Consider the following 24719-nt stretch of genomic DNA (forward strand, 5'->3'; position numbering starts at 1 on the left):
ATACCTAGTAGTGCAAAAGCACAAACTTTCAACTTCCAAGGAGGGAAGAAAGGCTAGAGATTGAGTTCAGTCATGTAACCAATGATTCAATCATTTATGCTTACATAATGAAACTTCAATGAAAACTCTGGACACCGCGGCTTGGTGAACACATTGATGTGCTAGGAGGATGATGGGTCCTGATCCCATGGGGAGAAGACATGGAAACTGTGTATGTGGGACCTCCCAGGTCTTACTCTATGTGACTCTTCATTAAAGATTTGTATCCTTTGCAATAAAACTGACAGTCATATGTATAGTACTTTCCTGAGTTCTGTAAGTCATTCTAGAAAATTATCAAACCTGAAAGGGGGTACAACGTCCAAAATTTGCAACTAGTTGAGCAGAAGTGCAGATGACCTGGGGACTCTGAACGTGCAGCTGGTCTGAAGTGAGGGCAGTCTTATTGGGGACTTCCCTGTGGAGTCTGATGCTAACTGTAAGTGATTAATATCAGAATTGAATAAGTAGTATTATAGCAATAAAGTTGAGAACCACTCTCCTAAGAAAAGATGCTTTAGAGCATTGAGAGAGTGCCAAAATCAAAATGTCCATCCATGTCAAGGCAGGGACACTATCAGGGTCCAATTAGCATGGGATAGTGTGAAAGGAGGTTGAGGACAGGCAGGACTGAGATAGAGGTGCTTGGCCCAAAGTTCCATATAGGAATGAGAGTAGAAGTTATGAACCAGGACACAGTTCAGTCATGAAAAGTACCTATATGTTGTGGGATACTATTGCTCAGTGCTCAAACAAATAAGCTCCATTGTCCCCAGAGACAGACACATGGTCCCCCAGAGGCTTTGACACAGCCACAAATTCTTGATGGTGGAGCACCACCACCAGCAAAAGTTGTTGGAAGGAAGCTCTCTATTTAACCAGGACCGGTTTTATGAGTAAGGTGGAATTGAAACAGCTAGTGCTGGAATTATAGTTGCTATGGCTGGATGGATCTGGAGTCAGTAAGTACAAGATTTAAATAATTTATATTCTTCCTATAAGTGGTTTCTTAAAAAAATATGCTGAACATACAATAATTTAAATATATCTTGTGTCTTGCATTTCTTGATATTGAAGGCTGAATGAGAAGCTCTTGTCAAGGTTGAGATGTCACTGAGCAAGGTCAGTTGACTGGCTGGCTTCCAAGAGGTGGCATTTATCCTGAAGAATTTGCCACAGTCCAGAGTCTTCCTCAGCTTTCCAGGTACATCATTTTCCTCTTGCTGCCACTCTAAAGTTGATTCTACTTGGACAAGCTGACTCACACTGAAGTAGACCTTAGCAGTCCAAAGCATATAACCCAAATAACCCAAATGTGTGTGAATTCATAATCTATCAATATGAATGGGCTTTCTCTGTACACAAGAGTAGTGGGAAAAAATTTATAAAAATGTTATATTGTGAGCATGCAGTTAAAACAAGACAAATCCATTAGACTGTAACTTAAATTGTCTAGTGCTCTGAAGTCCTGTGAGATGTACAGCATCCATCTCTATCATGGCGTGGGCACACCCACTCTGGGACTAGCCTTCAGCCTCACTGCATGGTATTGGTTAGGCCCTGCAACACTTGCCTCTGTGACTGTCCTTTTTCTTTGCTTTCTTTATTGATCGATGTTCTCTGCTGATTGATTCATCTTTCTTTAGGTGTGTTATTAACTGTAATCAGGCTACTGCCAGATCTTGCAGGCCCGAGAGCGCTTTTGTCTTTTTGTCAAGGTGACTTTACATAACTCTCTGCTGCTCCATCATATAGTGATGTTGTTTGATTCCTTTCAGAGTACAATTTTTCAAATTTTCTCCTGATTTAAAAACTGGAAAATGCATAAAAATATAAACATCATTCATAGTTTCACCACATATAATATAATTATATTCTCTTTACTATAAAATTTGTTTCTGGGTTGCTTTGAGTATTGTTTTATTTGTTTATTTAACCTACTGAGAGATAATTTACATATAAAATCCACCTATTTTAAGTGTACAATTCAATGATTGTTAATATATGGAGCTGTATAGCTATCATCACATTCCAATTTTAGAACATTTCCATCAGTTCAAATCGATCCCTTGTGCCCATTTGCAGACAATTTCCATTCTGACCTCCAGTTCTAATACCCACTAATCTATTTTCTGAATCTATAGATTTGCCTATCTGGACATTTCATAGAAATAGAATCATATGATCTTTTTGTTACTTAGCATAATGGTTTTGAGGCTCATCGATGTTGCAGCAAGTATTTGCAATTTGTTCCTTTTTATTGCATAATAGGCTTCCATTGTGTGGATATACCACATTTTATTTATCCCTTCACTGCTTGATGGAAGTTTGAATGGTTTCCACTTTTTGTTTATTATGGATGGTGGTACTGTGAATATTTATGTGCAAGTCTTTGCAGGACATATGTTTTCATTTCTCTTGGGTAGATACCTAGAAGTGAAATTGCTGTACGACATGGGAAATTTATGTTTAACATTTTAAGAGTCTGTCAAATTCTCTAAAGTGATCATGCCATTTTGAATTCCCACCAGCAAAATATAGTTTCCAGTTTGCTCACATCATTGCTAACACTTGGTATTGTTTGACTTTTTTAATATAGCCACTTTTAATAGGTATTAATTTGCATTTTCCTAATAACTAATGATGTTAGATATCTTTTCATGTGCTTTTTTAGCTACTGGTATATCTTCTTTGGTGAAATGTTCATCAAGCCTTTTCTCTCTCTCTTTAAAGATTTTATTCATTTATTTGACAAACAGAGACACAGAGACAGAGAACACAAGCAGGGAGAGTGGCAGACAGAGGGAGAGAGAGAAGCAAGCTCCCCACAACTCAGGGAGCCTAATGCAGGACTCTATCCCAGGACCTTGGGATCATGACCCAAGCTGAAGCCAGATGCTTAATCAACTAAGCCACCCAGGCACCACTTTTATCTCTTTTTAAAATCCAGTTGTCTTATTATTGATTTGAAAGAGTTCTTTATATATTCTAGCTACTACTCCTTTATCAGATATATGATTGACAAACAGTCTCTACCACTTATCCTTTCATTTTTTGAATGGCATCTTTTGAAGTACAAAAGGTTTTAATTTTGATGCAGTCTAATTTAGCATCCTTTTACAACTTGCTCTGTGATCTATTTTGAATTATTTTTGTGTATACAATGTGAGGTGAAGCTCTAAATTCATCTTTCTGCATGTGAATATCGAATTACTCTAAGACTATTTGTGGAAAAGATAATTCACATTGAATTTTCTTGACTCTTTTCCAAAAATCACTTGACCATAAATATTTCTAGACTCTAAATTCTGTTCCATCAATTGATATGTTTTTTATATTAATAACACACTGTCTTGATTACTGTAGTTCCATACTGAGTTTTGAAATTGGGAAATTTGTTCTTGGCAATTCTACTCTGTTTTTTGAGTTATAGTCACCACTTACTATGGTTTTTCTTTCACCTCTCCTGCTGTCAGTCCCCACACCTGGTTGCTCTCAGGGTGTCTAATACTAGAATAGTCTCCCCCACCTCCTTCTTTTTTTTCTTCTTGTTCTTCTCACCACTCATGTTAATTATATGCTTTGGTCTGGAAACCAAAGAACACTGTCATATATTGATACCATGCTTTCTCTTTCTCCCAACATGCATGGGTCACCAACACAGAGAAATCATAGACCCTGGTATTGTTTCAGAATGAAAAACACTCTCTCACTCACTCCTATATTGACATTTGAAGTTCATAATAAAGGAGGCAACTGTCCTACTGTATTTACTGGTTTTACCTTACCCAGAGAACTGAGTTCATATCTGGACACACAATATGAGTTTTTCAAGTAAATACAGTTTGGTTTCCCTCTGAGACATCAACTTTTTCCTCATCTAAGGCCATGCACTTCCAGTAAAGTTGTCTTTATTTCTTACTTCTGACTGAGTAGTATATTACACTCTTTTGGTGATAGTGGTTGCCTCAGAAGAAAGCATGCAACACATTCAGAGCTGCTAAGATACCAGGAGACTTTTCTGGATTGCTGAAAGATTCCCACTCTGCCCTACTAGACTTCAGATTACAAAAATGTAAGGCTGTACTTTTTAACCTTTTTGCTATTCTGAGGGAAAAGACTCCCTAGATTTCTTTCTTGGAGAAATGGGGCCTTGAAATGTGAGAGACAGTGAATTCTGATTCTGGTGATCTTCTGCGAGCTCCTGTTTCAAACCATGCCTTTAATGAAACTAACTCTGGAGCTTTTTTTTTTTTTTAAGATTTTATTTATTCATGAGAGACACACAGAGGGAGGCAGAGACATAGGCAGAGGGAGAAGCAGGCTCCCTGCGAGGAGCCTGATGCAGGACTCAGTCCCAGGACCTGAGCCAAAGGCAGACACCCAACCACTGAGTCACCCAGATGCCCCTAATCTGGAATTTTTTAAAATTACATGAGCCAATAAAGTCTTTTTGACTAAGATAACTGGGTTTTTTGTTTTGTTTTGTTTTTGTTTCTGTTTTTGCTACATGCAACCAAACTTTTTATTGATTCAGTTTAAGGGAGACACTAATAATTTAGAACAAACCCAGAGAAGAATTGCTGGCGGCAAGGGGGGTGCAGGGAGTGGGTGGGGAGTGTGACCAGAACGGTGTCAAGGGGGAAGAAATGAAAGAGTATGACTTGAAGAAAGAAGGTCTGGTGTGTACATGTTGCAGGAGAAGAAGGGTGTTAAAAGTATGGGGAGTAAACTAAAGAAAGGGAAGTATCTTCAAATATTTAATTAGAATTATGGATAGGAAAGTCCTGAGAAACATATTTCAACTCAAAGTGTTAAAATTTTAACAGCTGAATGTGTGTAAGTGGAATGAATTGCACTGATAATATTTGCTATATCTAGAAGGGTTTTAAATTATTTATCAGAGATATTGGAGAGTGAATTCAAGTGACCCAATGGATGGTTTTTTTTTGTTTTTTGTTTTTTTTTTTTTTGGAACTTTAGTCATTTGAGTAAAGTTCTTCTTCACAATTTTTGCCCTATTGGAAAGGTACAACTTGTACCATTCATTGTTCAATATTTTCTTTGCATCAATTTTTTTCTTGTCCAGACAAGTTTATTTTAGAATGAAAATTGAAATCAGTACAATAAATGAAAAAGAGTCAGAGGCCAAAAGGAAATATAATAAAAACAAAATGATGTTATTAAATCCTAACTAGAGTTTGCACAGCCAAAGCTCTGTATCTGTGATCTCTTTGTTAAATGGAAGATTAATAGTTGAAGATAAAACCAAACTGATCATTTATATTTCTCTAGTCAGAAAGATTAAACAAAAATTGAATAGGATAATTTTTTCTCACTAAGCAATCTAGTGTTTTTAATGGCATGCCTGTGCCACCTAAAATCATCAATCTAGTCATACATTTGGAAAGCCTACAGCCTGGGTGTAATTCACACCAGTGCTTCCCAGTCTTTTCACAACTCATCACACACAAACAATATTATGTGGCACACTGGGGTAAACTTAGTCAGCTGCTCACCACCTGAGATGACTAGCTCAGGGGAGCTGGCGGTGGTCCATGGGGCCTGCCACCCCCATTCTTGGAGTGGAGGAGATGAATATATTGACACACAAATAACTCTTGAAGTTAGCATTCTACTAAGAGTTTTTGCCAAGAATCTATAATTCTATACTATTTATTCTTCAAGTTTCTGGAATCCAAAAATTCAGCTTGAAGTAGTTAGTTACTTTTTCTATGTATGTCTGAGAGCTCAGAGGCTGGGTAAAGACCATCTCTACACCTTCTGGAAAATTCTCTTGTGGGATATTTGGCATCTCCTTTCGTGCATATGACAGAGGAGCAGCACTGACCACCAAAGGAAACCACAGGCAACTTCTCTTCTTGGATTTATACTACCCTTTTCTCCAACTGATACACTGGAAAGTCTGACTCAGGAAAAATGTGGTGTGTGTGTGTGTGTGTGTGTGTGTGTGTGTGTGTGTGTTTAAAGAAACCTCCACAATCCTTCTAGTCTTAGGTGTACAAATGCACTTCAGTTCTGACAACAGTTCATTCTAAACATATAGACAATCAGGTAAGAGGAAATTGTTGTCTTTAAGAGAATAGCTTTTGGCCGGGGCTATCTTATTTGGAAGAATTTCAAATGTTGCTAGCGCTCCCTGTGGCTCTATGACTGGAGAACATCTGATACCAGTTTACAGATTCCATGATTCATTAAAGGATTTTGGTCTGTTCCCTACTCTTTTAGAACTTCCTCACAGACTTTAGGATTTTTCTAAATGGACAGATTATTTCTCCGAGTTTATTTCTGTCTGTTTTTCCTGCATTGTCTTTTTTTCTAATTGTGGTGATTTACTGTCACTGGTGTTTTCATTTGAGTTCTTTGAGTCCGGGTGGGAGGTCATTTTTGGCTTCAGACTGGAATGTCCCAGAATAACTGCTGTTTAATAGGCTACTTGTGTGTTGCAATTTTAAGTAACTCTCATGATTGAGGCTGAGATCTATCTATAGGCACCAAATAGAGTGGGAATATTTATATTTGGGATTTCTGTTCTAAGACTCCAATCACTTCAAAGTACATTTAGCCCAAATCTCTACTGAGACCTGGAGGAAACAAAGCAGTAAGTGGACATTGAAGAATGTGCTATAGACTGTGTCACCTAAAATTCCTATGTTGAAACTGGTTTGGGGTAGTCTTGCCGTAAGCATCTTTGCCTCAAATGTTTTTGCTACATAACTAATTGGTTGTCAGGCAACTTTGCCATAAAAGACAAAATCATGCAAAATAAAAGAGGGACTTTCATTAAAAAGGATATAATGAAACATGAAAAATGAATGACAAAATTTTAAAGACTGTATTGCAAAATGCAAAACATTGGAATATATCTGAAATATATAGCACAGATTCATGGCAATACTGCCCAAATAACTGATTTTATTTTGTGAATTGTACCTAATTACTTGTCTTCAATCTTTAATTTAACCCCCCCCAAAAAAAACAAATCTTTCATTCATAGCATTATACTTTTATTCTTGTTGATTCATCTGTGTTCAGCCTCATACTTTCTCTTTTCTCACAAATTTCTTCCTTCGTTAAGAGAAGTATCAGTCTCTAAATACTAGCATGCATATTTGTAGATGTGCTTTGTATTGACCTATGAAAGCCTTTCACACTGTTGTTTGTTTTTGACGTATTGTTACATGCCCATTCATAGATGTTCCAAAATCCCATGGGAAATGGGGGTTAAAACTCTGTGCTACTGTGTAGACCATTATGAAGGCCAAGATTTATATAATATATATAATACAATATAAAAATGGATCTCTGCATTAACGGAGAATTGATAATATCGATAAGTTATTATTTTTTTATCATTTACAGCAAAATTGCCTTATAGCCAATTAGTTATGCAGTGAAAATGCTTATATTGAAGATGTTTACAGCAAGGATACTTACAGCAGAAATACCTGACAAAGTTTCAGCTTCAATCCCAGATGTGATGATATTTGGAAGTGGAGTTTTGGGGAGGCAAGTAGGTCATGAATGGGATTAATACCCTTATAGAAAAGGCCCCAGAGAGCTCCCTTTCCCCTTCTGCCATGTGAAAACACAGCAAGAAGACAACTGTCTGTGAACCAGATAGTGAATCTGCCGACACCTCGATCTTGGCCTTTTCGGACTCTGAAACTACAAGAAGTGCATGTTGTTTAAGCCACTCAGGCTATAGTATTTTTATAATAGCAGCCCAAACAGATTTAGACTAAATGATATAGTAAGAGGCAGGATTTCAATTCTAAGTGCTTTTCAATTATCCTGGGGTCTTGTTAAAATACAGATTTGGAATCAGGAGGTCTGTAGTGGGGACTGAGAAGTTGCCTCTTTGACAAAGTCCCAGATGCTGGTGCTGCTGCTGGTGTAAGCACTGTATTTTGAGAGCCGTGGTCTAAGTATTTCCCAAATTTGCCTGAAGATAAGACTCACCAGAGGTGGCTGTTAGATATATAAAATACTAAATCTTTACCCTAAGAATATTGATTCATCGACACCTGGGTGGTTCAGCTGTTAAGCATCTGCCTTCTGCTCAGGTCATGATCCCAGGGTCCTGGGATGAAGCCCCACATCTTGCTCCTTGCTCAGCAGGGAGTCTGCTTCTCCCTCTGCCTCTGCCCCTCCCCCTCCACTCATGCTCTGTCTCTCACTTTCTGTCAAATAAATAAATAAAATCTTAAAAAAAAAAAGAATATTGGGACACCTGGGTGGCTCAGTGGTTGAGCACCTGCCTTCGGCCCAGGGGGTGATCCTGGAGCCCTGGGATCGAGTCCCAAATTGGGCTCCCTGCATGGAGCCTGCTTCTCTCTCTGCCTATGTCTCTGCCTCTGTGTGTGTGTGTGTCCTCTATGAATAAATAAATAAAATCTTAAAAAAACAAAGGATATTGATACAGAAGGGCACCCAGGTGGCTCAGTCAGTTAAGTGTTCAACTCTTTTTTTAAAAAATAAATATTTAAAAGATATATATAGAGAGAGATAGAAAAAAATTGATTCAGGGGTCTGCATTGGGATCTTTAGCCTCCCCTTTCAAGAGCCACTTCATGCTGTAGTTCCAAACTACCTCTTCACCTGATCTACTAGGACTCCTCTACTGTTCCATTTATTCATTTTCCTCCCACCCTTTCAATCTGTCTCTTTCTTTCCCCTCCCTCCTTTCTTTCCACATATATTTGTTGAGCATTTCCTTGGGATATAGATCTTAAAAATAGAGATAGACTCTACCTTTACAGACAATAGACAAGTAAACATAAATAAATAGGTGAATTACAGCTTGTGATACAAGCTAAAAGGAAATAAATATGATGATATGATGTAAAGGGGTAAAGCCAAAGTAGGAAACCATTTAAGCCAAGGTTGTGAAAGATGTTCTCTAAGGAAGACAGTTTATTTGAAATACATATCCAACCCTCCAATCTAAGCCATACTACTTGCTGAACGTCTGCCTGTGTTTTAGGGATGCATTGCGTGTGTTCATGCTGTTTATTTCACCATGGATATCTTCTCACGAGTCCCATCAGCCAGTTAAAAACCAACCTAAATGCCACCCCCTACATCCAGGTTCCCCAGCCATATGTGAGATCTCACCCTTCTGAGCCCCCAAAGCACCTGCTACACCTGACTTTGTCTTGATCTTTCTACCTTAAATTGTAGTTGTTTTGTAATAATAGTGGCTGCATTTCCTGAAAGCACACTATTAATTTACATACGTTATCTAAATTATTCAACAACAGTGGCAGGTGATCCTATTATCTCCATGTCATAATAAAGAAACTGAAACTCAGGAGAATCTAAATGACCTGCCCAAAGTCACACAACAAATGAATGACAGAGCTGAGATTCAAATATGCCCTCCCAGTTGATCTGTCTTATTTCCTGTAGCAAATCTTAAGCAACATGGGAGAAGTGATTACTTTGTCTTTATATTCTTAAACAAACAAACAAAAAAATCAAGTTGTGGAAGAGCTCTAGCATTTGCGGAACACTAGGAGAAAAAAAAAAGAGAATAGAATTCCCCTCCCAAATTATATTAGTTAGGATGCTGTAACAAAGTACCAGATACTGAATGGCTCGACCAACAGAAATTTATTGTCTCACAGCTAGACAGTCTGAGATGGAGGCTAGAAGTCTGAGATGAAGGGGTCAATGGGACTATAATCTCTCTGAAGGTGCCTGGGGAGTATTTGATCTGGGTCTTTCTCCTACCTGACATAGTTCCTTGGCTTATGGAAGCATAACTCCAACTAATCTGAACAGTGTTTTCCCTGTGTGTGAATCTCTGTTCCCCAATTTCCCCTTTTTGTAAGAATGCCAGTCATATTGGATTAGTGGCCCATCCTACTGACCTTGATTAAACTTAACTGATTGCACATGCAAACAATCCCTGTTTCAAATACGGGCACATCTTGAGATAGTGGGGCTTAAGATTTCAATGCATGAACTTTTAAGGGACTCAGTTCAACCTACAATGCAGTTCTACCACATAGCATCTATCACAATGGTGACCCCTAAGCCAGACAATCTGGCATAGTTGTTCTAGTTGTCTTCTCCTAAAACCAACGTTATAGAGGGGTCACCTGATCAACTTAGACAAATTTTATTATGTTAACATGGAACCTGGATTTAGCTTTGGTCTTCAAATGATTCCATCAATCTGACATCAATATTAGTTAACTTTTAGCATAAGCAAATGAAGTCATCTACTTAGTACCAAAACTTGGTCTACTTGAAGCTACTCTAACTTGTGATTCCTTCTGCCTCTCATGAAAGGGGTGAGTCAATTTCTGTGGATAAGGTTACAATACCTAGAGGTTACATTTGATGGTACTTAAAATATTTAAATTTTATTTCAAAATTGGTTTAGTTTAGTGGGTTTCACTAAGTTTCAGCAGTAAAAGAAATGAAATATTAATATCAGGAAATTTTCCCACCAAGAAAGAAGTAGGGCTGGTAATTTAGGAATCCCTAAATGGGAAATGGCCTATACAGAGTATATCATAATGCAAAATAAGTTAGAATGTTGCAAAGTCAAAAATGTAAAGTCCAAAAAAAAAAAAATGTAAAGTCCAACCAAGCACAAAGCATGGACATGTAAATGTGAAGAATATTGAAGAAGCCAATTTTGCTTAAGAGACTGCAGGATTCCTGAGGACAGGGACTCTCTCATCTGATTCAGCTTTGCTCCCCGAAAGTGCCTAGCCCAGGGCATTACACAGAATCACTTTTTAAAAAAGATTTTATTTATTTATTCATGAGAGACACACAGAGAGAGGCAGAGACATAGGCAGAGGGAAAACAGGCTCCCCGTGGGAAGCCTGATGTGGGACTTGAACCCAGGACCCTGGGATCACGACCTGAGCTGACGGCATACCACTGAGCCACCCAGGTGTTCCTATAATAGAATCACTTTTTTTTAATTTTATTTTTATTTTTTTATTTTATTTATTTATTTTTTATAGAATCACTTTTAATACATTAAGTTGAATGAAGTGTTTTTTGGTTTTTCTAAAATCTTTTCCTTCTTAATAGAGATAGGAAGCATTCACAGTTACACTGAAGAAGTTAAATAAAGATGGTTGTTTTACTATATTCCAGGAACCATTTTAAGTACAAGCAAGAAATGAGGTAGACTCTATTATCTCCATCCTAAAGATAAGGGAACAGAGAGATGAAATAGCTCACACAATTACGAAATGGTAGCCATGGAATTCACACATAGACTATTTACATTGAAAGCCTACCTTCTGAAGCACCACTGGTGAGCAGCCAGAGAAAGAAAGCTTTTTATTTTTTTCTTTCCATAAAGAATTCTTTAACTGAGATGTTTACTATCAGCTAATCAGTGTGTTACTCCTGTTGAATTTCACAAATTCAGTGTAGTCACTAAGCATTCCATCTTTGATGGTTCTCTAGACCTAAGTTTAAGTCCTGGCTTTGGCATAGCGTGTCTTTGTAATCCTGTGTTACAAACTTTTCCAGGACTCCATTTCATCATCTTTAAAATAGGCTGATGAGGGCAGCCCAGGTGGCTCAGCAGTTTAGGGTGCCACCTTCAGTCCAGGGCCTGATCCTGGAGACCTGGGATTGAGTCCCTTGTCAGGCTCCCTGCATGGAGCCTGCTTCTCCCTCTGCCTGTGTCTCTGCCTCTCTCTCTCTCTCTTTCTTTCTCTCTGTGGTTCTCATGAATAAATAAATAAAATATTTTTAAAAATAGAGTTGTGATTACATGTTTAAGGTGTTGGACATAGTGCTTGATACATGATAAAAACTCAATAAATAATATCTAAAATGTTTACCTATTTACAAGCAGTATTTTCATTGTATGGATATTTGATTATTCACTGTTGAAACATATTTGGATTGTTTCTAGCTTTTAACTATTACAAGTAAAACTACTATGAATATTCTTCTGCAAGTCCTTAATTTCCCTTGGGTAAATTTCCTAGCGTGGAACAGGAGCATATTCAATTTTTAAGCAACTGCCAAAGGAATTTAAGAAACTTTCCAAAGGAGTTGTACCACTTGATATTCCCACTAGCCATGTATGAGAATTCCAGTTCCTCTACATTCAGTGCTTGGTATGGTCAGTTTTATTTATGTATTTGTAGAATTTATTTTACTATGGTAAAAAAAATTTACTATCTTCACCATTTTTAAGTGTACAGTTCAGTAGTGTTAAGTATATTTGCATTGTTGTGAAATTGTGTGCATAGTATTGTGAAACATCCTCAGAATCTTTTCATTTTGCAGAACTGAAATGCTATACTCATTAAACAACCACTCCACCCTACCCCTCAGGTCACCCCTGCCAACCAGCATTCTACTTTCTATCTCTATGTTCCTGACTACTTTAGATACTCATATAAGTGAAATCATGTAGTATTTGTCCTTTGGTGACTGGATAATTTCACTTAGCATGATGTCCTCAAGATTCACCCACATTGTAGCATGTGATAAGATTTCTTTCCTTTTCTTTTTTTAAGATTTTATTTATTTATTTGAGACAGAGACAGAGCATGAGTGCACAAGTGAGGGAGTGGAAAGGGGAGGAACAGAGAGGAGAGGGAGAAGCAGACTCTCCATTGAGCAGGGAGCCCAATGCAGGGTTCCATCTCAGTACCCCGAGATCATGACCTGAGCCGAAGGCAGACTCTTAACCAACTGAACCACCCAGGTGCCCCAATTTCTTTTTAAGGTGGTATAGTATTCCTTTGTATGTATAGACCACATTTTGTTTATCCAGCCATCTGCCGATGGACATTTGTGTTTCTTCCCCTTCTGGCTATTGTGAATAGCACCGCTGTGAAGATGGATGTACAAACATCTCTTAGATGGTGCTTCTTTCATTTCTTTATGGTATATATTTAGAAGTGGGATTGCTAATCATATGGTAGTTCTACTTAAACTAAAATAATATGAATAATTAAATTAGTAGTTAATTTAAGGTATTAATTAATGAGTAATTAAAATGGTATGAGGACCTGCCATACTATATTCCAAGGTGGTTGCAACATTTAAAAATCCCACCAACAATGCTCTAACTTCACACCTCTGTCAACACTTGTTTGACTTTCTTTCTTTCTTTTCTTTCTTCTTTCTTTCTTTCTTTCTTTCTTTCTTTCTTTCTTTCTTTCTTTCGTAGTCATCCTAATGAGTATGTGATGATATCTCATTGCGGTTTTAATTTGCATTTCTCTAATGATTAGTGATATTGAGCATGTTTGTTTGCCATATGTTGAACCCTCTAGGAATAAATTCTACTTGGTCATGGTGTACAATCCTTTCAATGTTCTGTTGAATTCCGTTTGCTAGTATTTTGTTGAGGATTTTTCAACAGAATTCATTGGGAATATTGGTTTGGAGTTTCCTTGTAGTGTCTTTATCTAGCTTTGGTATCAACCTAATACTCATAGAACGAATTTGGAAGTGTTCCCTCTTCAGTGTTTTGCAAGAGTTTGAGAAGGATTGGAGTTAATTCTTCTTTAAATGTTTGGTAGAATTTTCCAGTGACACCATCTGGTCTTGGGCTCTTCTTTGTTAGGATGTGTATATATTTTAGTCTTTGTCCTTAGAAACTATAGAAACTATATATGATTTGGAAATGAGACTACCAAACAATGGCTAAAGAGGCATAATCAATTCTATGGCTTCTTTTTTGTCTGGTCACCTAGACATGTGTTACCTGCTATAATGATCATTGCCTGTCATTTGGAATTATTTTTATCTGTGCATTCACTTGAATCTACTTTCCATCCCACATCAGTTCAAGATGCCCTTTCACCTGCTGGTACACCAAGTCTCTGAGGCCTGGCCATAATACTGATATTCTGTGCCATGCTGTGTTTTGACTGACATTGCCCATTTGGTATACCGCACTTTCCTCTGATTGCCACATCTTATTTGCTGCTAGAGAAAATATTGTTGCTGGATTTTTTTCCTTCCACCTATATCATGACAGAGTCCTGACCCACTTTCTCAAATAACTGCACACAATTTAGAGATCTATTGAGAACCAGACTACTAGCTATTTGAGACTCATGTCTTATAAACTGATGAATACTTGTAATTCAGGTCTTTGAAAAATGGCTTCTATATTTTCTTACAATCTAATCTTTAGTCTTTTCCTGATGCTCTAGCTCAGACATCTATGAGCCAGAGGAATCTGTTGGGAGGTTTTTGTTTACTGATATAATCTTCTTAGGAGTTATGGTCTGTTCAGACTTTCTTTCTTTAAGTGATTCAGTCTCCGTAGGTTGTCTGCTTCTAGGAGTTGTTCCATTTCTTTTAAGTTATTCTGTTTGTTGGCATATAATTAGTTGTAGTAGTCTCTTATAATCCTTTTTATTTCTGTAGCACTGCTAGAAATGCCCCCTCTTTCATTTCTGATTTTAGTTCAGTTTTTTCTCTTTTTTTCTTAGTTAATTTAATCTAAGGATTTCTCAATTTTGTTGACCTTTTCAAAAAGCAACTCATAGCTTTGCTGATTTTTTTCTATTCTCAATTTCATTAATCTCTGTTTTGATCTTTGTTATATCATTAAGATAATAAATTTTATGCCGTGTGTTTCTTTTATTACAATTAAAAAATAGTTTTTTTAATTAAAAAAAGAAAGTTGAGTGCCTGACTGGTTCAGTCAGTAGAGCATACAACAGTTGATCTCAGGGTCATCAGTTCAAGTCCCATATGGAGCTTACTGAAAGAAAGAAAGAAAGAAAGAAAGAAAGAAAGAAAGAAAGAAAGAAAGAAGAAAACAGATCAGTTTGCTTGGGGGAAGGAACAGGAGGGAGAGAATATAAAGGGTCATGAGGAAACTTTTGAGGCTAATGGCTTTACTTGATTGTGGTGATGGTTTCACAGATTTAAATATATGTCAAAACTCATCAAATTGTACACTTTACATATGTGCTGTTTATTGTATGTCATTATACCTCAATAAAGCTGCCAAATTGTAGATTTTCTAAAAACCAGTCAAATATTTAAATTTCTAGATATATATTACTACAGGTGATTTTTCCCCAAGTGTAGTCTATTCAAAATTTCTTAACTAAAAAGTTATTACGAATATATTTGTCTCCTTTATGTTACATGTTCATAGCTCTCCAGTTTTGATCTTGATCTGCTGTTACAATTCTGAGTCCATTTCTCTCAGCTTTCTTCAGAACAGGCAGTACCTCCAAGGATTGAAGTTCAACTGAGATACACTTTCAACCATTTTTCAATTAGGCTTTCATCATGTCTTCAGATAGATATTCATCCCATCAAAAAAGATTGTATCGATGAGATGATATTGTTCACTTAATTTTTTAAAGCATACAGCATTTATGACATTATTGCAGACATTTCATATGTTTAACTTTGAAGTTTATTTTTCAAGAGCTTTATCAACAACAAAACCAGCAATGATGTTACACTATCACAGATGGCTTTAGGATGTAATAGTGCTGTAGAATTTATATAGTTTAAACCACATATGTGACTACTTTTACACTATTGCCTTTAAAAAAATCTAAAACTCCTCTTTGTTAAAACAAATTGAACCTAAAACACTAATATGTGCTATATAATAAATGGAACTTTTTTTTTTAAAGTAGGCTCTACATCCAGCATGGAACCCAATGCGGGGAGGGGGGGCAGGGGGAGGTGGCCCCCGAACTCGTGACCTTGAGATCAAGACCTGAGCTGAGATCAAGAGCCAGATGCTCAACTAACTGAGCCACCCGTGCACCCCAAGATGAAACATATTTTAAAGCAGCCAAACCTAGGAGAAATTGGCATTTTTTTCTTTGATTCTTAATAATTACCAATGTCATCACACCAGGTTCAATGCAATTGCAAGATTCTTCTCTGCTTTTGTCTTCAAAACTAGAAATTCACCCTGTTCATCCAATTAATTCCACTATATACTTTACTACCTTGGGTACATATAGCAACTTCAACTCCCCATAGTGGGTTCATCTGCAATTTAAATCTTACTAGTTCCAATCACCCCTGTTGAAGGCTATAGCTTCTATGTGATTTATTAAGCATTTTGATCAAAAGATGTTTATTGAGCATTGAACAGGGCTCTAGACCAGAGATGCAGTAGCAGATTCCATAGTCACTCTCAGGGAATTTATAATCTAATTGGAGGACAGATATTGAACAAGCAATTATAAGACTGATGAGTGTTATAATAAAGGAAGTACAAGATGTTCACTATGAGAACATTTCTTTTTCCTCTGGGCTTCAGGAGAAAAAAAACAACAGGTTAAAAAGTGACTGTTTTTCCTCCAACTCCCTGCTCCTGGCCATCCAAAGGAAAGATTTCATGTAGAAAGTATCTGTATCAAGAACTCGAAACAAGTCTCCATAACTATTTTTTTTTCTTCCTTTTTTAGGAATGGAGAAGCAACCTTCTTAGCAACTGGCATATTTCCAGCTTAGCTGCTGACTGGGTAAGACCAGACATTTATAACAATTCTCTTGGTTTTCTCTTGGCGACTCCAGTTGTTCCCATTTTATTAGCTATCCCTGCCTGGGAGATACTTAGAAACAACCCTCAAAAAGAGGCTGCATTCCTATGTTTTAAAACAATGGTGAAGGCAGTTGTTTGACGGTATCTACAGATCGGTTTCATGAGAGCCTTGAAGAGATTTTTGTTTCCCCCTTCGGTCTTAGATTTCTTGAAATACCTGGGAGCTCTCAGAGAAAAAGCCTTTGCTGATTTTAAGGCTACATTTACAAGTCAATAGTATTTTTGCTATGAAAACCATTTGGTGGATCTCCATACACAGTTAAGAGTTACTTACTCTTATCGGAGAGTAAGTAAATGAACAACTTGGGTCTTCTGCAGGATCAGTGGGTTCAGCCTCAACCCCAGTGTCAGCAGTGGCCAAAACAACAGAAAAAGAGGGTCATGTCTGGTTAAGAATACAAAAGAGAGATAAGATGCTTTTCAAAAGGCTAACCTAGGATTATTTTTCAAACCGAGACTAAGCCAAATAGAAGATAAATGACATGTTTACGTGCAGAATCCTATAGAATTTATGCCAGGCCAAGAATGCAAGCCCGTTCAAGTGAGTTACCTTTTCTCCATGTGTGTCATCCTAGCTCACAGAGGAAGGGAGGTGAGCTCTGGCGCTTGCCACACAAGCCTTGCTCCTTCCCTCAGCTTTCTAACAGCCCTGGTACTTAGGAGGAGGGGTGTGGATGTGTGAGACTAGTTCAGCATTTCTAGTGAGTGTCTAATTCTTTTGGCTGGCAAGGGTGAAATACTGTCCTGGTGATAGACCTGGGATAATCAGGCGGGACATCGGTGTGAATGTTAACACCCTGTGGTAGAAAGAGTCCCGAACTTTGGGAAAGTCATGCAACCTCTCTGGGTTTTTCTCATTTTAAAATGGGCTCAGATAGAAAGCTGTGCCGCTGAATCGTGTGGGCTACTTGTTAAAAGTGAGTATTTCTGACCCACCTGATTAGCAATCAGACTCGGGGGTAAGAGGTAGGAGCGGGGTGAGGGCTGGGAGTATGGATTGTGATCTGTTTTTGAAAAGCTCTGCTAGTGATTCTGCCGGTGACCGGTATGGTTCTGCTCTAAAATCCTCCGGGATGATTTCAGGAAACCACAAAGTTAATATTCCACAAGTAATACACTAGTATTGTACTAGATAAATCTCACAATCTACTATGAAAAGAAAGTATTTGTTGCTCTTTCCTCCCTTGTCCCAAAGATGAATCTGGATTAATCCCAGGGTTATATAATTAGTAATAATAACAGTAATATAAAATTTACTACACTCCAGCCACTGTTCTAAGTATTTCATTTATTTCCATAAAATTCTCTCAACAATGCTGTGAGATAGACTATTACTATTATCCCCACCTTGCAGGTGAAGAAAGCAAGGAACAGAAAAGTCAAGTGACTTACATGTGGTAACACAGACAGCAAAGTATACTGGCTGGATTCAGGTGGGCTCTGGGGAACGTTCTATCTGGAGAAACCCAAGTAGTGTTCCTTCCACATTGGGTGGCAGTGGGGTTTTGTGGGAGAAGTGCAGGCTTTGGCAGCAAATACTTAACCAAATTCTGATGCAATTACTTACTAGCTGTATGATCTTGGGTGACCTTACTTAGCCTTGCTAAGTGCCTTAGTCAGCTCAGACTGCTGTAACAAAATACCCTAGACTGGGTGGCTGCAACAAGATTTATTTCTCACAGACCTGAAGACTCGGGAGTCCAAGATGAAGGTGCCAGTGGGTTTTCTTCCTGGGGAGAGGCCTCTTCCTGATTTGCAGAAAGCCATCTCCTCGCTGTATCCTCACATTACACAGAGAGAGGGTACTGGTCTCCCTCTCTTCTTAGAATGGCCCTAATTCTACCATGTGGGCTTCATCTTCTTGGCTTCTTCTAAATCTCATCAATATTCAAAGGTTCTGTCTTTAAATACTGTTGCTTCAGGAGTTAGGTCTTCAACATATGAATTTTGGGAGGAAATAAGCATTCAGTCCATAGTGCTAAGGTTCAGTTTCTTTCTCTGCAAAATATATATCACACTTGTTTTTTTTTTTTCTCACTTGAAAATTTTATTGGTCAGGGAGAAAGGAAGTCAGGCAGCCCCCCAGCTTCCCGCCCAGGGTGCCACAAGCTCTCAGTGCTTCCCGTTGCCATTGACGGGGCGGTTCATGAGCTCGGGGGACACCAGGAATGCCTTGAGCTTGAGTCTGGTGCTGAGGCATGCCACATAGGCCGAGAGTAGGAGGAAGGGGTCCAGCAGCTGGGGGCCGGGACCTGGTGAATCAGCAGCAAGTCCAGCAGGTTGTAGTCCGCAAAGGAGACCTGGTTACCCACGATGAAGACCTGGCCCCCCTCATTCTGGAACAACAGCATTTCAAAAGGCTTCAGGTAACCTGGTAGTGCCTTCACATACTCCTCCTTTCCTGCCTCATAGTTAGTGTAGATGAGGAGATCCTCCACACCATCGTTCACTACGTCCAGCAAGGCCGCCTCCTGCTGGTCCTTCCCGTAGAGCCCAAGGGAGAGGCCCAGGTGTCGCAGGATGGCATTGGACTGGTACAGGTGAGGTCTCCGTCCTGGAACTTGGGGAGCTGCCCATACACAGACAGGAGGCCTTGAGTGAGCCCTTCATCCAGGTCTCCATGGTCACCACCTCCTCCTTCCAGCTCTGCCCCTGGTCAGCCAGCAGCATGCGCATGGCTTCGCAGCACCCTTGAACAGGGAAGTAGATGATGGTGTAGGGTGGCATGGTGCAGCGTGGGTGATGGTGGCGGTGGTGGTAGCAGTGGCAGCGGCAGTGGTGGTGGCGGCGGCGGCGGCAGCAGACAGACATATCACACTTATTTGTAAGGTTTAGCAAAGAAGTAAGATTTTTATAAGGTCTCAGCTCAGTCTCATAATAAAAACAAAGTAAAGTATTCAAAACTTTCCTGACTATGTAGCAGGTACTGTTAAAGAAAATCTAAAGAATAATAATGATTTGTGGAATGCCATGCTTTCAGAACTATGCTACATGCACTTATGCATTGTATTCCCTGGATCCTTCATAACACCTGAAAAGCATTATTAGTATTTCTGTCACTATTTTATAGATGGGGAAACTGAGAGATTAAATATTTTCCTGAAGTCACAGCTGGTGACTAGCAGAACTGGGAATGGAAACACATCGTATGCTCAGAGTGCTAAGATATATGATATATGGCTTCTTCTGTTTATTTGGGAATATGTGAAATTCATTATTTGAAATTGTCATGAAATAAATAGAAATGAATATTTTTACCTAAGAGTTCTGAGTTTGCAAGAAATGTTTACTATGAGCCTCACAAGGAGAGAATTCAACTCTTTCTCTTAATGATGGCTTTATTTGCTGACTAAAAATAAGAATACCCAGGGAGGGGGAACTGGGGAGATACTAGTCAAAGGGCATACAGTTTCAGTTACACAAGATGACTAAGTCCTAGAGATTCACTGCATAGCACAGTGCATATAATTAACAATACTGTATTATATACTTAACTCTTTAAGAGAGTAGATCTTATGTTAAATTTTCTTTTTAAAAAAGGAGGAAAAAAATTAAAAAATTAAAAAATAAGAAAGAAGGAGGGTGGAACTTTCAGAGGTGATGGTTATGGTTATTGCATTGTTTATAGTGACAGTTTCAGAGGTGTATGCTTATTTTCAAACTCACCAAGATATGTACTTTAAATATGTACAGCTTTATTTGTATGTCAAGCATACCTCAAAAAATACATATAAAGATATGTAATCTTACAATGGGACGAAATGTCCAAAAAGGAATACAGTAGCCCATATCTCTGTTTTGTCCCTCTTTTCCCACCCTCCACTCTTGACATCTATTACCAAAGGCCAACTTTAAGGAGAGAAATATGGCTCTGAAATCATTTAGCCTGAGGGCAACATTCTTTTCTAGACTTCTTCTGTGTGTGAGCTGTCACCCAGCCCCTAGTTTTCTGTTTCTGACTCATCAAAGGAGTGTAGAAACATTTATATTCTCTCCTTTGGAAGAATTCTTCTGTGACCTCTTCCACCTCCAGTCCAGCCTGCAGGCTGAACGTGTTGGTTAAAGAGAGAAACACTTAATTTTTAGAAAAACCGATAAACTGGGATTGAGTTTCCTTTTTAGGAGAATCTTCTAGATTTAAAAAAATCAGTATTAATTTTAATATTTAAAAAATGTGTTGGTTATGAAATTCTTGGAAAAAATATCATAGTAATATTGAAATTTTTTGAAGAAACTGCAGTGTAATCATAAAACCCCACAATTGGTATTAGAAACAAAAGCACTGACAGAAAATCCTCTTTTCCAACATAACCGGAAAAATGAATATAACCACCAAATCTCTCTTTGGCAGGATCCAAACACTTGGCTACTCAAGGTAACCACTGGAGAGGCAAGAGGTCAAGTCCAGGGAAATGCCAGAGTAACCACATGATTCATCTCGCCAACCCCAGACAGTTAATCAATCACAAAGACAGAAAAATGAACAATGAGGACTTCTAGAGTTTAAAGAAGTTAACCCTGGGAATCTTGGTACCATTGATACAATGGCCTCTCAAGTTAATATTGAACAAACCATATCATTAGCCGAAGAAAGATAAGCAAAATATGTAGGTTTCTGGTGCAGCTGGATTGAGCCACTTTGGGGGCTAGTTCTCAGGGAAGATTCTACTAGTAATGGCCTGATAATAAATAACATTTTGTGATAATTAAACAAGGATTGTTATTCACAAAAATTGTGGCACAATGCCAAGAAATGAGCCAACATTTATTCATATGTTTTTGTGTTCTAATTTTGTTACTGACCTTATTTTCCAACTTATAATTTTGATTTGGTCCAACTTTCCCCCTCTAGTTTCAATTTTATTTAGTCATTATATAACCTTAAGTCCCGTAGAGAAATTGGTAAGTCACTCAATAGTTAAATACTTATTAAGATAATGACAGCAAGAAATTCTCTTTTTTTCTCCTCTCTATTTTTTAAACAAAGATTCCTTGAGAATCTGGTGACCTCAGGCCTAAAGTATTTGGCTTTCCCTTTTGTTCAGGACTCTTGGTAAGCAGGGGTGGCCTGGTGATCTACAATTAAGATGACAATCCCCCTCCCTTGCCTTTTGCCCCAAGCTTTGCACGTAAAAATTAAGCCTTTGGGATTTTACAAGGTGCTTGCACTTTTAAAGACTGTTGATATTATTGTCTTTTTGGTTAACAGCTTTGTAATTCTTGTGACCAACCTGAGCCAAAAGATGAATTAGAGGTTTTTGCAAATTCAAACAAAACCTACTAGTATTACTTTGCAAAACAAAACCCAAACAAATGAAATAACTCTGCTTCCATAATTAATTTCAAAGGACAACCATCTACACGGTAGCCTTTCCCAGAAAGTGGGAAAGTTTTAAAAATATGTATTTTAAATGATTTTGTAACTGTGAAACAAAAAGAAATCTCCCCACTTAAAATTTGAAGTTAATAAAGTGTTTAGAAATCTTGCTAAGTTAATGAATGAGACCTGTTTCCTCAAGCTGTCCCTGATATGTTGTATCTCAGGGAAGAAAAGCCTCCTTTTCCCACCTCTTCCCCCATCCTGAAGAGCAGGAGCTAGAGGCTTGCTGAGAGGCCACACCTAAAGGAGGGGTTTATTCCTTCCCAGTGAGCCCGGGTACAGTGAGTCCCGCTAGGACAGGATGCAGGTTGAGTACAAGTCTGGCTGGAATTCCCAAAAAAGAGGCACAGCTAGGGTGGGGCAGAAGCACAGTTCTTCAAATCCACAGCTGTTTGAGTTTCCCAAACTGTTTTTAGAATCCTCAGGGCTTGGGTAGACTGGGTTATGCTCACTTAGGATGGTTTGGTTTGCAAATCTGGGAAGAGAGCCAAATAGACCATTTTCTTCCATAATTCTGGAGATGATGTGTGCTCTCCAGAGAGATGTAAAATCATGGACTCATAGAACTGGGCCTTTGGAGATTATCTTGTGAACCCATTCACTCATTTTACAGACCAGGCAATGGAGGCATAAAAAGTTAAGAACTCAGGGTCCCTGGGTCACTCAGTCAGTTAAGCGTCTGACTTTGGCTCAGGTCACGATCTCAGGGTCCTGGAATGGAACCTCTGGTCCAGGCTCAGCAGAGAGTCTGCTTCTCCCCCCTCCCTCCCTCAGCTCATGCTCTCTCTGTCTCTTAGTGAATCAATCAATCTTAAAAAAAAAAAAAGTTAGGAATGTGCTCAAGTCATTACATAGATGATCTCTGATAGAGCTAGGACTTGAATCCTGTGTTTTCTTCCAAACCATTCATATTTGATAAACTAAGTAGTAGAAACTACAAGTTTCAGATATAATTTGAAGATATATAAAGCATGAACTTTGGGGTGTATATGTATGTATATAATTTTAATTATAAAATATACATAACATGAAATTTGCATCTTAAGCATTTTTAAGTGTACAGTTCAGTGGTATTGAATACATTCACATTTTTACCATGCCCTGTTTCTACATGGAAATGGAAGAAGTCAACCAAAAATATTTTCTCTTTATCAGTCTATTATTGAATGGACACATACCATGTGATCAACACTATGTTAGGATCAGACAGATTCTAGACCCTCAAGGAGCTTTTAATTTGTTCAGGCAACAAAGTACATAAATAAGAGGCTATAATTAACCATAAAAAACTGTGTATGATATGTTTTAAATGGGTATACTGACAACAAAATGTTAAGAATCCAAAGAACACAATCATTATGGGATGAATACTTAGGAAAAGCTTCCAAGAGAAGATGGACTGAGCCACATTGATAAAAGGGAAGGAGAAGCCATGAGAAGCCATTCCAAAAGAACGAACAGAGTGACCAAAGGCATGGGGGTTGCTCTAGAAAGGACTTTTTGACAAAAAGTGGATAAAGAAGTCTGAGAATAACAAGAGTAGTTTGCTACTAGACACAAATGACTGATTTTATCCCATAGGCAACTGCAAGCTGTTGGAGACTCTTGAACAGCGTCATTATCAAACTAACAAGTTGCTGTGAGGGAAAAGTGTAGGATGGATTGAAGGAGGAAGAATTGGATGAGTGAGGCCAATTAGGAGGCCATGACAGAAGTTTCAGTACAGAGAAGAGAAGGGGCAATCAGTTTGAGAATGAGTAATACAAATGTGTGAAATAATTCGAGGAAGTCAATAGAGCTTACTAATCCATTAGATATTGAGAGTAGGGAGGAGAAACAAGAATACTAAATTCAAGCTAAGATCAAGCTGGAGCGACCAGAATTATAGCAATTGAATGGAGTGAGTAACTCAAGAGAGGGAGAGAATACTAAACAGAAGTTCCATTCTGGATAGGCTGAAATGGAATGATAGAAAGACATCCAAGTAAAAAAGATAAAGTACTCAGAGAAATGTATAAAGTTGTACAGCTGAGAGGTATTTTTGAAAAGATTTTTAAAGCAATTCTCTTAGTTTTCACCTCCATCTTTGGGAACAAAGTATTGATCTTAGCTTAATCAGTTGAAATGGGAATGATTAAGCTGATCACAATATATGACATAATCTTCATATGGACATATAAAGATTGTAACTCAAAGGCAAATGTCAGGTTCACTTTAAAATAATGGAGAAAGAATTAGAGGCATAAAAACCTTTTAAATTATACTCAGTTGAGAATAGCCCTATGGAAAATTGGAAATATATACAAATTCAATACTGATTTACCTTAAGCTGCTGGGTTTAAGTGTTTCAACATGATGGTATTGCTATGAATTAAGTTTAGAAAAATTAAGAGAAAAACATTGTGTAAGATGGTTTTGTATTAGCACTATTGGGATCACAGCAAATAAATCTTTATTGTTTATAAAGTCATCTAATTTGCCATCATTCTGACCTAGAAATTTTGATTCCTAGCAAAAAGAGCTTTGTTACTTAGAGAGAAATCAGAAATCTGCGTTTTCCTCCTTTCTTCTTCCTGCAGGGAGGATTTATCCAGGAGGCCTGGTGCTTAGGGTCAATGATATTTTTAAAGACCCTGTGAAATTTTATTGAATTTTGCCTAAGAAGACAAAAAACTCTTTAAGTATTTTAAATTATATGAAAAAATAATTTTAAATATGCATATTATAGTGGGAGGG

General features: G+C 38.0%; 1 long non-coding RNA gene and 1 pseudogene across 2 annotated transcripts in view; one reads left to right on the top strand and one right to left on the bottom strand.

Annotated features, from left to right (window-relative positions):
- LOC140633723 (uncharacterized) overlaps positions 1-22099 on the top strand; it is a 40829-nt gene extending 18730 nt beyond the window's left edge. For both annotated transcript variants that reach the window (XR_012031313.1, XR_012031312.1), the window contains 3 exons: positions 1117-1243; positions 16467-16523; positions 20955-22099. This is a non-coding gene — a long non-coding RNA (uncharacterized lncRNA). The remainder of the gene's footprint in view (positions 1-1116; positions 1244-16466; positions 16524-20954) is intronic.
- LOC140633720 (glutathione S-transferase P pseudogene) lies at positions 18716-19330 on the bottom strand (annotated as a pseudogene).
- Positions 22100-24719: the final 2620 nt, after the last annotated feature.

The sequence above is a fragment of the Canis lupus genome, chromosome 1 (genome assembly GCF_048164855.1).
Source record: "Canis lupus baileyi chromosome 1, mCanLup2.hap1, whole genome shotgun sequence".
Lineage (NCBI taxonomy): Eukaryota > Metazoa > Chordata > Mammalia > Carnivora > Canidae > Canis > Canis lupus.